Source organism: Rhipicephalus sanguineus, chromosome 1 (genome assembly GCF_013339695.2).
Source record: "Rhipicephalus sanguineus isolate Rsan-2018 chromosome 1, BIME_Rsan_1.4, whole genome shotgun sequence".
In the NCBI taxonomy this organism is placed as follows: Eukaryota; Metazoa; Arthropoda; class Arachnida; order Ixodida; family Ixodidae; genus Rhipicephalus; species Rhipicephalus sanguineus.
Genome location: NC_051176.1, coordinates 92398879 through 92409609, shown reverse-complemented (window position 1 = coordinate 92409609; position 10731 = coordinate 92398879).

The window sequence follows — 10731 nt, the reverse complement described above, 5'->3', positions numbered from 1 at the left end:
GACTGCGCAAGTAATGACGACGGCGTATGATGTTTGCAAACCATCACCACGTTAAACGTGCGGTCCCGTGCAGCAGCGATGGCGCTACTCGCTGGCGGCCTACTACTGCGGCAAATCCGTCAGGCAGGCTCGGTACGTACTACCTCGGAGTGCCGTTCAGCTCATACGTCAGTTCTAGTTCATGCAGTTTTATGTAGCACGCACAGGATTTCGCAAAGCATCGTTATGCACGCTAACGGAGCTGAAATATAACCTTTCACGCCGCAGCAAATAATTAGGTGGCGAGTACTTAGCACTTTCCATGGTTTGGGAAAGCATTTTAGTCTCATATCCATTTCAGCGCAGCTCATGACTTCATCCGGTGAAAGCAGCACGGGTCGTACGTCCGCACGTCCTATCTGTTCCTATGCTAACAAACGGGTTGACCCTCCTCCTGGCGCCATCTTGAAAAGCACGGCGCGCCACCTATAGTTCGTGGGCATTGCGAATACTGCAGTGCTGTAGAATGCGGGGCGTACGCGTCACTGCGCGGGCGGTCAACGCGACGAAGCGTGCGGTACTGCGCATATTGAATAAAGCGGGAATGCGGAGTTCGGCACGAAACGGGTTCGCGCCGCGAACGGACTTCGTTGACTGCGCGTTACTATGACGGTGCGCTTCGCTTGTTCGCTCGCTCAGTCCGCTTGTGAAAGAAGGGGAATTGTTCGAGGGGCTCGTTACCATTGTTAGACGCAACCTAATGAATTCAACAGACAATTGAGCCAAGGAAAGCATAGCGGACATTAATTTGTTACGTTTAACTGTTGCGGAGCCGTATCGCAAGTACCCGAGAAGGAGCGTCCTGTATTGCTGCATCATTGCATGTACTGAACACCCTAAGGATTTTACTCCAGGAAACTTAAACGTATGGGGGATGTCTGTCAGGCTCTTCTTTAGGTAAGCCACATGAAGACTCCAGCAGAGCTCGCGATCGATGATTACGCCTCAGAATCTGTGCGTCCTGACATAAGGAAAAGTTTGGATGCCGAGAGATATATCGTATCACTGGCTTTCGGCTAAACGCAAGCAATACGCATTTTGCTGACGAGATCTTGAGGCCTTGTTCATTAAGGTACATCGATACCAACATCGCAGCTTTCTGAAGCCTTCGCGGTACCTGAGGCCGTCTCATGCCAGATGCCGAGACGCAGACGTCATATGCGTACGCTGACAGCTTGACCGCATTCGGTAGTCGCTCCTCGACACCAATGAGTGCAAGGTTGAAGAGTGCGGGGCTCAAGACACCACTTTGCTGAACCCCATGGTTTGTGCCATGTTGCTAGAAGTTTCGCCGTCTTCGGTGTTCACAAATAGTGCCCGTCCATGTTAATAACTGCATGTCCTTAGATCCTGAATAGACTTACTGCGTCGGTGTATCTTTCGGCATGACGGCGGGTCGCGCGAAGTCGCTCCAACTCCAGGTCGAATTCAAAGTATTTCGGAGAGCACATGGGTGTGCGCATGGTGGTCTGTGTGGCTTCACATCAAGGTTGAAGTTCACATGAGAGGCCTTTGTGACAAGCGTGTTCAAGCTGGTCAAACATAGTCCATTCTCTTCATCGTATCGTAGTGAATGGATACGTGTTTGGCATCCCCTTGATCTTGATCTTGTGCAAATTGTGGGGATGTGGTCGCATCTATGAGTTTCAATGTCAAGAAATCGTTTTTACGTGTAGCGAAGCGGTGTGACCATGGGCGTCGTCAGAAGGGTGCAAAAAAAAAACACTTCCCACACTCCCCCCCCACCCAGGTTACACCAGCACACTCCCCCAGCCGCGATGTAACACGGGTTTGTCCCCCCCCCCCCCCACCCCCCAAGATAAAATCCTGCTGACACTCATGGGTGTGACCTGAAAGTCAAATCGGGGCAGCTGCTGTTCGTTGTGCCCCACAAAAACGTATGACTCCATAGCGCCATTCAGCAGGAAGATACCATGACTGGACAAAATCAGCTACATTTGTTCAGGGGTTACAAATGTAGTCAAATACTATGCGCAGCACATTTAGGTACATGCATCTGTTATCGCCATTTTTCCCTCGACAAGTGTGAGTGAACGAGTGGGAATAGATCGAGGGATCCGTATTTGTCAGACATAACCCAGTGAAGCCAAGGAAAAAGTACGGAGACGTATTTGTTGTCTTTCACGAAAGTGTGAAAATTACAAGGGAAAGGGCAATGAAAGGGAACGAAAAAAGAATTTGCCGACTGTAGCTTCTGAAACCACAACATCCGCATTACGCATGCAGCACTCTTTTCTCCATCAACTTCCTCGGGTATTTATGTATATGTAAACACTGATTATGTCGTCAGCCAGCGTAACTTGTGATCATATCGACGAATGTGGAACGTCACGCATTGTCTATGTCCTCATGACATCGCTGCGTAGGCGTCTCACACTGTGCGTGTCTATGATTTGGTGCGTGCATTTCACCATGTACTGCATAAGCTTAAAATTGCACGAGATTGTCGTTGCATATGGTGAAAGTATACATGTGCACATTCCAACATGTGCTTTGGATCTGCAAAGTTAAAAGAAATGTTTAACTCTACGTGCTTATGAACACGTGTGTGTGTGTGTGTGTGTGTGTGTGTGTGTGTGTGTGTGTGTGTGTGTGTGTGTGTGTGTGTGTGTGTGTGTGTGTGTGTGTGTGTGTGTGTGTGTGTGTTGGCTTCCGTGTCTATCGTGCTTTACTATGTATGTGTTCGTAGTATCTTCCTTTTCTTTAAGTTAGCGGGGAAGTAGCAGTAGAGCACACGGCTGTTTCTAAGGGTTAAAAATGACCAACACTGCACGTGTCGCCCACGCATGTTGCTTTAATTCTTATTTTTGATTCATAAATGTGTTTGTGTTGTGTAGTGTGTTTGTTATGCATTTGTGGGTCTTATGGTGTGTGAGTGAATGCAGCGGCGGGATCAGCCAAGCACACTGCGGCTCCGAGAGCGAGGCCAATTGTGTGGTGTGTGAAGGCGGCCAAAGGACCAGCCGAGCCTTGTATGGTACCCATCGTGTGGGCGGCGCTCGAGATGCGCCTTGTGGCTCGGGTCCAGTGCTGGAACAAGCACGCTTTTTGCCATGATCAGGCAGTAGTGCATGGGCGTCTCAGGTGTGCGTCCTTTATATATACTGTTCCTCAGGCCAAGTTTTTGATGGTGTGCTCCCAATGTGTAATCTGCCAGTGCTGCCACCACCCGTTTTACCTCTGTCCGCGCATGCATGCACGCGCTCACGTTTGCTTGAGCACACGTGACGGCAGTCTTCTTTCTCCTGCAAGGCAAAGCGTTGCGCGCGAAGGCTCGATTTTAAAGCGATCCTTTCTCTACCTTTTCCTGGGAGTTCGGCACACGTTGGTTTTCGCGTAGTTTACACATACGGCAGAGTTGCTTTCGTATATTTCAGGACAACCGCAAAGGTTGTCACGAGAGGTGCAGGGTGCAAGTGGACAGATGTTGCACATTCGATGTCCAGCGTTTACGCGAGCTTACTAGAAGGGCAACTTCTACTTGTAATTCGGCACTCCCTGCGAGGCCCGTGAACGGCACATTCATTAAAGCAAATCTTCATATGTCTACCATACAAGCAAAAGGGATAGACATACTTTCTCTATAAAGCAAAGCTTTATATAGATGGGTAGGTACGTTGGTATAGCCAGCGTGGCTACTGGCAACCCGCTAATTCTGGGTCAGCAAGTATAGAGGCGCCAGTGACGGGATAGCAATCGGGGGGAAGGAGGTAGCTAGCGCTTGCACTGCATTTTGTGCTACAGACATGCAGTATAATGCCGGAATTAATCTTGCACAAAGAGACCTTTAAATTTTCGCCACGACAATGACAATGACAAGCTATAGACGGCACATTCCCTCACGATGCCCTGTTACGCGCCGTGTATCCCGCAACCTATATACAATACCAAGTGTACCTCTTGCTTTGCAAGCCCATTACCCTGTCATGTGGTATGGTAGCGCGGTCGCAACCCATCGATACACCGCCAATCGCCGGACCACGCGGCGAACAGTGGGACGCCCAGTGGACAAGCTCGAGCCCTGAAGACCAGCATGACATGGTCAACAGTGCCAAGTTGTCAGCTCGCTATAGAGTCACTTCCAATTCAAAGTTCAGCAACCTCGGACTCTCTATACTATAACTAATCCTTCCAACTTCAATACATCTATGATATCACTTGCAGCTGTCAGTATTGCGTTTCACGCGGTGCGTTAATTGTATTTATTACAGGCTGTGTTATATACCTCCCTCAAGAGAAAGGTATATAACAGCTGCATCTTACCGGTACTTACCTACGGAGCAGAAACCTAGACACTTACAAAGAGGGTTCAACTTAAATTGAGGACGACGCAGCGAGCGATGGAAAGGAAAATGATAGATGTAACCTTAAGAGACAGGAAGAGAGCAGAGTGGGTCAGGGAACAAACGGGGGTTAAGGATATCATAGTTGAAATCAAGCAGATGAAATGGAGATGGGCCGGGCACGTAGCACGTCGGCAGGATAACCGGTGGTCATTAAGGGTAACTGAATGGATTCCAAGAGATGGCAAACGCGTGAGGGGGAGACAGAAAATTAGGTGGGTAGATGAGATTAAGAAGTTTGTAGGTATAACGTGGCAGCAGAAAGCACAGGACCGGGTTGATTGGCGGAACATGGGAGAGGCCTTTGCCCTGCAGTGGGCGTAGATAGGCTGATGATGATGATGATGTTTATAGGCAGAACTGAAGGTTAATTCGCGTTCCCCGAGCAGAAGCCGTGAGACGGAACGCATTGCACAATCCCTGGAGCTTGTCCTCTATATTAGTTTCTCTTGTTTACACGTGCTCTCCAACTTCATCTTGAGCTCATCGTTATTAAAGGGCCCCTCACCAGGTTTGAGAATATTGAGCTAACGAGCGCAATGCATACACTGGGCGTTCACGATCACGTCTGCCAAAATTTGCAACGCTACGCGCCGCGGAAATGGGTCAAATTTAAAGGTGAACGCTGCTTGCCCTTCCTCTCGCGGGCGCGCGCTTTAGAGAATGAGGGGATGACGTACATGAGAAAATGGCCCTACCTAGATGGTAGTGCTGTGACGTCGCTCCTCTACGTAGACGACTGTGCTCTGACGTCGCCAACAGTAGCACGTGACACTGCGATAATTATTTGACACGACATGTGTAGTTTGTGTAATTTGTTGCTTGAATAGATTAATAAAACTTGAGAGAAATAATGAGACACACGAAGGGAATGTGTGCGTCGTTTTCATTTTTTTTTTCGTGAATTGCAGTTAGATGCGGGGCTAATGTGCCTCCCTTTCCCATGCGTTCGTGTCCCCGTGGTTAGCCCATCGAGCAGACGCCAGCCCTGGAAACGAAAGTAATGTTCTGGCGCGTTCGAGCGCTCATTATGCTCATTTATTCTACCGCGTCCAAGTAAACGTTTATGCGGCACTGGCTCATGATACCGCCACTCTCGTGGCCGTACAAATGTATCAACTTTCATGGGGTCCCGCCGAAACAGGCAGTACACCACAGAGAACGCCGACAAAACGCCCACGGCCGCTACATAAAAAAAAAAAAAAAGGTAGCGGCCGTGCAACTCCGCTTGCGTGCTCGGGCTGGCTAAGGCACGTCATGCGCACGTGACCATGCGTGCGCATGACGTGTTCATGCGTATGTGTCAAGTGAAGAGGGCAGGGAAGGGATTTGGCTTGCGAAGGCTACACGGGGCGAGTGGCAAGGGTTTGAAACTCGCCTCCTCGCATCATGGTTTCGCGCCGCTACAAATTATTGTTTTTCTCAGCTCGTAATGAACCGATTTGAAAAATTCTTGCGGCATACTACTCTTCATTCGGCACACAACAGCTTCCAGCGTCTAACTAAAATTTGCTATGTGGCCTGGTGAGGGGCCCTTTAAGCCGTGAGAAGTCGAGTGAGAATTATGCCAACTGTAATGAACGGCCTGAGAGACAAATTCGTTTGATAACATTATTGAGATTGACTCTTCAGCAGAGGGTTCTTGCGGGTGTTCTCGAACCAAATGAAGTGCTGTAGGCCAAGTGCTTAGGAGGCTGAGTGATACCACGCAGAGTAGTTTTTTTTTTTTTTTTGCGCATTCATTACTGCAAGCGCACAATAACTTTTTTTTTCAGCATGCTGTTCAAGTTTAGTGGTGTGTTAAACTAAAATGTGTTTTTATTATTGCATTGCTGAGTTCAACCACGCCTCAAGCGTCACCGCCGCCTTCGTTTGTCGCTTCACCGATCCGCCTCGGTGGTCTAGTGATTATGGTGCTCGAGTGCTGACCCGAAGTTCGCGGGATCGAATCCCGGCAGCGGCGGCCGCATTTTCTATGGAGGCGAAAATGCTAGAGGCCCGTGTAATTAGATTTAAGTGCACGTTAAAGAGCCTGAAGTGGTCGAAATTTCCGGAGCCCTCCACTATCATAATCATATCGTTGTTTTGGGACGTTAAACCACAACAATTATTATTATTGTCGCTTCACGCAGTCGAACACACACGTACTCACAGGTTCCAGTTGCTTTCTTACACACACACACACACACACACACACACAAATGGGCATATGTGCAGCAAAATATATCACAATCCCTGTCTCTCATTTGTCTTTCTTCAATACGGAATTCGGTTCGCCTGACAAGATAGGCTGCTGACGTCGAATGGCAAGTGGTCGGGCGACCGTTGGCGTTCGAGATATGACGCCTCGTGTAAAGCGATCGGTGTGTGATTGCGCGCCTGCGTGTGACCGAGCGATAAGAGGAGACTAGAAAGGTAAGCGCACATCGTTTATTCCCACGATAGGTCCACCGAGCGATCCTATAAACAGATTCCACGTGACCTCACGGAAGCAGCCGCTCGACGTGCTAGTACCCAAACATGGCGACCAGGGTGACGTCATGCAGACAATACATTTTCGCGAGCCGTGCTATCGCCTTGCGCTTGACGGTTCAGCTATCTTTCAGTGGATTACATCACTCTTATCCATTTGTCAATCCTGTCCCACTGTCACAACTCTCGCTTACGCATATTCTCGAGGTGCTAGTAGGGTGTTTTAGCAGCGCCGGTTTATCGCACGGTGAGTACGGAAATACCGTACAGGTCGTGGTCGGCACGCAGTTTTTTTCAAACACGAAAGTGTTTTTTGCCGGCGTCCACCATGACTTCACTGACGTACTTTCGTCATGGATATGACGTTGTAAAATGTACACTAACAGATGACAAAGAAAAAACTAGAAGAAAAAGTTCTGTCGCTGGGAATTGAGTCCACGACCCCTCGCTCCACAGCGCGCGGCGCTAAACGACTCGCCCACAGAGCGTACGTTCTTGAGCACACTAACGGCGAGCTATTTATATACACCATTTTACCGCAGGCGGTACTCCGAGCTCGGTGATACTTCAGCGTGTTCTCGTTGTCACCAGCGAGATGTCGGGAAGGGTGCGCTTTAAAGGTCGTCGCCCCGCTCGTTGCGATGCGTGCGCGCCTATACTGACCATCGGTACTTTGCCGTACAGGGCGTGGTCGCCCGTTGGCGCGTGCTTGTCTCGTGATGGAGGGCGGTTTGTACATCTTGTGCGTTCACCACAAAGGTTCCGTTTAAGTTACGGAGCGCACGAAGATGACTTCGCTCGCTGCAGCGGCCGCGCTTGCGAAAGGAGCACACAGCTCGAACACAAAAAAGTAACTGTGCCAGTTGTTAGTTCGTGCTCGTCCTGAGTATACTTGTGCGTTCGTTTCGTACATCCTTCTTTGTGTTTGGTGGTGCTATAGCTACCAAACACCAATAGACATTGTACAAGTTCCCATATATCAATGCACAATAAACACTCAACTACCTCTGTGAAGACACGTTTCACTTTCGTGTTATGCCGTTTCGTATGACGGAGGGATCAGCCATGTTTTTTTTTTTTTTTGACTATCTGGCCGCGCGAGTTGCTCATTGCGTACGGTAACTTGATGAGGTGATCAAAATGGCTAATAGAGGTCTTGCAGATTGAAAAGCTACGTGCCGACGACGACGGTACGGTATTTCCGTACTTACCGTACGGTATTACCGCCTTTGCTAAAACGCCCTAGTAGCTTAACGGTCACGATAACACCAATGCAAGCTGTCCGTACCGGGAGGCTCTGCATGGTGGCGCTCAGACCAGCTCTTAGAAAGATAAACATATGCGAAGAGTTTTCATTTTCCCAACCGAGAGCTCGCCACAAAATCGGGCTACAGGTGGCAGCACCATCGCCGCGTTAGTGTGGATAGGCGGTTGGCGGCACGTATCCAAATGTACACAGCGGCGCTTCGCTGGGAGCGGTTTGAGCCGATTGTCGGCGAATAAAGCGCGTTGACTGCAGGCTAATGGTGGTATATACGCCCTCGATTGCCACATTAATGCACAAAATTTGGGGGACGCTTAAAGGGGTGGTGCCATTAAATTTCGAGGCTATAACAAGCCTGTTGTGGGTTTCCTCTGTATGTAAGGACATTCCACACGAAGGGTCGGACGCAGCAAACGTTTAGAATATATTTTAATTCACTTCCAAAGTGTACCTAAATGCCCATTCTCCCGATCGAAACCCATCGCTAGCGCGCCAGCACTGACGTAGATCTGTAGGATGGGCAACGAAAGTTGTAGTGACGTCACACCAAATCTGCTTTAGTAACGTGAGTGACCTCCGGACCTCCGCCACTTCCGCAACGTACGTACCGGCTGTAGTGAACTAGAATATATTCTAATTCACTATAGTACCGGCAAAGCATCTGTTGCTACATCACTCGCCGAGTTTCGATCGCTTCCTGGCTAAGTGCGTCACAGCCTTGTGTGGTCACGTGACCACGCCTCCTACACTTCTACGTCACTGCCCAACCTCGGCTCCCAGAAACCGAAACCGAAAGTTGTCCACATCAAAAGGTGATATTAAATTATTTAGCGAGAATACATGAATCTTGGTGCGTGCAACATGCTTCCTGGAGCTATAGGAAACGCTTACAGCAAAGAACGCGCAAGCCACAAATTTGGTGGCACCACCACCACCACCACCCCTTTAAGCTTCGCCTTTAAGAGTTGAACGCGATAGCGATATCCTGTCCCTAGTGCGTACTTCGACCACTTAATGCATACTTTTTATTGTATGTTGTTACTCGAGAAGTTCAGATTGGGCATTACTGCAATGTAATTGACAAAGTACAAGAGAGAGAGAGAAATAGATGAAAAGGAAACGCAGGGAGGTTAACCTGGCGCGAGTGACCGGTTTGCTACCCTGCACAGGGGTGGGGGTTATAGGGGTTTGGAAAGAGGACAGAGAGAGAGTGAGATAAAATGAAAACGAAAAAAAAAAAGAAAACACGCACACATGCACACACACGCAAGACGTTCCAGTCAGAGCCGTTCTGAGAGACCAGTTGAACGCAGAAAGCGCAGTAGCGCTTGCACAGCCTTTTTCTGTGACGTTTAGTCCGGTCGATGGCGCAGGATTCTTTCTTCCGACAGAGTGAGGTCGTGCAACTTATCGAGTGCGTTGCAAAGTGACTGTCTCTGTGAACAGTACTGTGGGCAGTCGCACAGAATATGTTGAATTGTTTCATCACTGCCGCAGTGGTCACATGATGCGGTGTCGTCCATTCCTATGCGGCACGCGTACGCGCGCGTAAATGCGACACCCAACCATAACCTGCACAGGAGGGTAGCGTCGCCTCGGCGAAGGCCTGGAGGAATTTGAAGGCTGAGAGTTGGGTCCAGGGAATATAGTCGCGCATGCTTGAAATGCGGCTCGTTGCATTGCGACGTGGTGCATTGACGAGCAAGCACGCGGAGCTTCCATACAGCGTCAGTCCTAGAGAGCGGTATTATTATTTGACTGCTTTCTGTATGGGCTGAACGGGCAGCTTGATCGGCCCGTTCATTGCCGATAATCCCACAGTGACTTGGAAGCCATTGAAAGGTTATTTCATGGCCTTTCTCAATTAAATGGTGAGTCTCTTCTGCAATCTGAAATACCAGTTGCTCGTGCGGGCCGCGGCGTAAAGGTGATGTTATGATCGGCCTGCCTGGCTTGGCGCCGCTTTGGCGCATGAGACTTTGCGGCTAAGACTACCCTGGTTTCTTCCGGGTCAGCGGTTGCAGAGATGCCCCAAGAGCGGCGACAACACGAAGGTCGTTCGTCTATTATTCTCAGGTTGTCTGCGCCTCTCGTAAAACCCTTTGGGCACGCCTGACCGACTGACAGATTGGGAGGAGTTGTTGGCCGTCGAGGCGGCTGGCTTTGTCGTCAAGGTGCCCCGGACAAAGGACCCAGCGTCCGGGAACCGTCTTCGGATGCATTTCCCACGTTCTCCGTGGCGCCTTGTTGCCGCTGTTTCCACAGTTCGTGGTCCTGCCTCGCGCATACCCATCATTGCAACAGACTACGAAATTGACTTCCACGTAAGACTCAACGTCTTCGTGCTGTGCCGTGTGTGCGCGGTGGGCAGTGTTTTTCCCTCGCCATGGGACGGACTGGACGTGCCTCTTTCTCCTTTCGTGGGTTAGGAAGGAGGCGGCGTTTCACCTTCCCCTTTTGGGGCGGAGATGAAGATGGAAATTTTCATTGGACTGTCCTGCCTCCATTGTTTTTTCATACAGGGAACCCTGGGAAGGCCAGGACATAAAATGCGAGCGCCGATGCGCTCCCGACGAGCTCTCACAAGTTTTC